Raw genomic sequence first — 4,634 nt, 5'->3', positions numbered from 1 at the left:
TATGTATTTAATTGAAAGCAAACAAAGAGATATGGTAAACGGTATGTTTATTATCATCATGTTAATGAAGGACTTCTACAGTGTCTGTGTCTCTTATGTCCATTTTCATTCAAACAAGTACGAAAAATGGTCTTAATAAAAATATTGCCAATAGTGATATAAGTTGAAACAAGGTATGCGTTAATAAATTGACATACTGGGTGTCTTTCGTCTGTCAATTATGCATGTTATTCTTTAGTAATTGAACATTTGGTGATTTTTTTATGCTGCTTAACTATCCTTACTATCTTCTTTCCGGAAAAAAACATGTTTTAATTTCAAAATTTTACATTCGGTCTAGTTTCAGGGTTAGAAAGTTTTACATAACCGATGATAAAATATTTGGCCTAGAGTTAGATAAGAGTGAATTACAAATCCGCTAGTGTATGATGGTTCTGCTTACCCTTCCAAGGAACCTAAGATCATTTCCGGTTTTCGGTAGAGTTCGTGTTGCGCAGTCCTAAGTATTCTATGTTGTGTTCTGTGTACTAATGCTATTTATCTTTTAGCCATTTGCTTTTCGGTTTTGTCACTTTATTTTCGACCTATTAGTTTGAATGTCCTTTTAGTATTTTTCGCCTCTCTTAAAGATTTGAGATGTATATTCCGAAAATGGTTATTTGGAACAATCAACTACGTTACGCTCTCATTTTACTGCAAGTCTAAAGTTGAAGAGTAGTCGATTGAAAATAAAAATAAGTCCTTCAATGATTTACAAAACTTTCTGAAAATCATATACAACTCTAAACATGCTTTAAATCAGGAATTATGACTTCAATTTTCGAAATAAGTTATTAGCTTGAAACACGTTATCTATAAAACACAAACTGGTAATGTTTGATGTAATTTATACATTAAGCTTCATCACTGATGAATTATCTAATTTATACGAGTTTGTTTTGTCTAGGATTAGTTTCAATGTTGTTTGTTGTCTACGTACTCCTATATTGATCATATTTTTTATTTAAGGGTAGTTCCTGCGTTGACTAGTTCCTACTATGGATTGGCATGTTCTTTTGTTCTTGTATCGTACTATGGATTTTTTTTTATTTTGAAACACTGGTAGTTACTTTTGTATCTACTCCACAGAAATACAGATTCGTTCGTTCCTGTATCGTTCTATGTTTTTTTCTCTCACTGTGACATGGTTGCTACTGCACCAGTATCTACTAGAAAGAAATACACGTTAACTCGTTCTTGTATCGTTTTTGTATCATACTGTAGATTTTTCATTGTGACAAACGTTTTTTTACAAGTCTCTACTCGACAGAATGGTTAGAAGTTGTCTCGTTCAAGTATCGTACTATGCATTTCTTTTATTCTGACAAACGGTTGCTATTGCACTAGTTTCTACTCGACAGAAAGACTGGTTTGCTCGTTCTTGTATTAAACTTAAGGAATAATAATGAAAACAACACGTTAATAATTTAATGCGACCGAAACGCTTTTCTGGATATGTCATCATCAGGAACTCTCGTAGCCGAATTATTACATTGCATGTACGTTTCCGCGCTTCATACAAAATGTAATTCGGTCAACGCTTCTACACCTCAATGAATTTCCAAAAAGAAGCATTCAATTCTTAAAACATTAAAAGACAAGAATATATAAAACCAAATCAGTTGGATAGCTATATAATAAAACATGGCCTAAAAAATAGCCGAATCCTTCTAAGGACAATTTTGGCTGAGGTAGTTGAAACCTTAGTTTCTTTGTAATTTCAAAATTTATAAACGAGCAATTTTAGAATAGTTTGTTAAAACTATGTCAGTACCGAAGTATTGACTACTGGGCTGATGATAATATGTTTCCCTCGGGGACTGATAGTCTACCAGTCGAGGTATCAACCAAGTGTTGTAATAATGAAACAACACGCTATTAAGTTAATGCGTTCGAAGCGTTTTTCAGGATTTACCTTAATCAGGAACGCATATAGCCAAATATTTGAAATCCAAGGATATATAAAACCGAATCAGTTGGAGAGCTAAATAATAATTAAAAAAAAGTCCAAAAATAATAGTCAAATTCTTCTAAGGACATCTTTGGCTGGAGAGTTGAAACCTTAGTTTTGTTCATTATTTCAAAGTGTATAGACGAGCAAATTTAGAAAGATTTGGTATTAATCATGTCAGTACCGAAGTACTGACTACTGAGCTGATGATACCCTCGGGTACTGATAATCCACCAGCAGATGTATCGACACAGTGTTGCAAAATTGCAAACAACACGTTATCAATTTAATGCGTCTGAAGCGCTTTTCTGGATTTACCTTCATCAGAAACCTTTTACCCCAATATTTGAAAGCCAATGATATATAAAACCAAATCAGTTGTAGATAGATATAAGAATGTTTGGTATGAGTGCCAAGGAGACAATATAGATAAATATAAGAATATGTGGTATGAGTGCCAATGAGACAACTCTCCTTGCAAATCACAATTTGTAAAAGTAAACCATTATAGGTCACAGTACGGTATTCAACAAGGAACCTTCACTAAACACCGAATATCAAGCTATTAAGGGCAAAAAAAAAATGTCTAGTGTAAAACTATTCAAACGGAAAAACCAATGATCTTCTCCATATAACAAAACTAGTAACGAAAAATACTTATGAACCACACCAACAAACAACAACCACTGAACATTAGGTTCCTGGTTTAGGACAGGTGCAAACAAATGCAGCGGGTTTAAACGTTTTAATAGGTTCAAGTTCACCCTTACCTGATACAATAATACTACATCACAACATAGAAAGACACACTATACAATATCAATTAAAATGTCTTTACTCAATCAAAAGACATAGAGCTATATAATACAAAATGACGTAAATTACTTGAAATCTTTGACTGAGGGAGTTGAAACCTTTGTAATTTCAAATTTTACATATATAACAATGTTGTAGTTTGAAACTTGTCGTCGTCCATTGATGATTTGACCATCGTTAATGTAGTGTTACTTACAACGCGTACTGGAGCCAGTAAAACAGATATATGCGACCTTGAAATACAATACTATTAATCATATTCTAATGCATCACAGAAAAATATTTTACATTACAGCTTGGAAAATATTAATTTATTATATAGATTTCAGATAAAATAGATTCCGCGAAACTACATTAATGAATTTGGCGCATAAACACCATGGCAAAACTTTAAAACTGAAAGTTATTTCGTTACCTACATCATGTACATACGATTCAGATTTGGATGAAAAAATATTATGAAAGTTATGGTTTTTTTTCTATGATTTTGTATTTATCGAACATTTCTGAATTCAAGAAAATTGTTGATATTACGGTACATTTAAGGTAATGCAAAACAAAAAATTGTTACATAAAAATGTATTATAATATGGATTTTACGACACGATATTGTTGCTTCTTCACCAACCGCTACTCGATAAAACAACATGTTCTATGTTTTTTTTTGTACAGTACAATGGATTTCTTTTTGTGACAAAGTTACTTTGTTCAAGTCTCGTGTCAACATCATATTATCTGGTTCTAGTATCGCTCTATGATTTTTCATTGTGACAGTGTTCATTCCTTTAGTCCCTAATCAACAGAAGAATAATTTGTCCCTGTAAGAGCTTATCTACAGAAGGGATATAGTATTTCTAAACAATGTTGACTGTTGTGCCCTTATTTTCACATATTATATCTGTCTGTTTTGTTCACACATCATTGTCAATATAATGGAATTTTATGCGACTATCATATAAGAAAGAGTTAGCTAACTATAAATCCAAGTTTAATCCTCTATTTACTTCATAAGAAAATGCATGTACAAGTCAGAAATATGACAGTTATTATCCATTTGTTTGATGTGTTTGAGCTTTTGATTTTGCAATTTAATTATCGCCTATCTGTTTTTAATCTATTTTTTAGGAGCTCGGTATTTTCGTAACTAATAAATATCAGCTCTCCGCCGTTTTTTTTTTTTTCCTGTTGGTTTTCATGTATTTTGACCGCAAGTGTCAATGAAAATACATCATTAATTTTCGAAATGTGCTTCTGGTGAACGAAAATGTTCACAATTTTATTTGATTGTCTCTATAAAGACGCAATTTGACATTACAACTGAACAGCTTGGAGTGCAAACTTGAAATTATTTTACATTAAGTCTGCACTTTTGAAAATATTATCAGCATCTTTTATTTTAAATTTAAGTTGAGAGCCGTATATGATAAGTTTTTTTGTGATAAAACTGGCAAATCATTATAGACTGTACGAATTGTTACTAATAAATTTTATTTATGTTATTCCTGTTGGTATGCAATGGTAAAAAAAGACATCAAAGTTAAAAGGCTTATATTTTTCTTCACACAAAGCGCGCGTTTTATCTAGAAAAGACTAACCGGTGACCAAGAATTAAAAAAAAGTAAAAAGCCAAATAAAGTACGAAGTTGAAGAGCTGGTGTAGAAAATCTCCATTATGTACACAATACTTAATAGAAGTTTAAGAATGGTCTGATGATCGACATAAACTATGCCTCTTTCTAATTACACATTACTGTCGTGTGAGCTGCTTTTCAGAATTATGAAAGAGTACACTGATGGCTAAAAACAAAAAACCTAGAAGAAGAAAAAA

Source organism: Mytilus galloprovincialis, chromosome 2 (genome assembly GCF_965363235.1).
Source record: "Mytilus galloprovincialis chromosome 2, xbMytGall1.hap1.1, whole genome shotgun sequence".
Classification (NCBI taxonomy): Eukaryota; Metazoa; Mollusca; class Bivalvia; order Mytilida; family Mytilidae; genus Mytilus; species Mytilus galloprovincialis.
Note: the sequence above shows the minus strand (reverse complement) of the source record.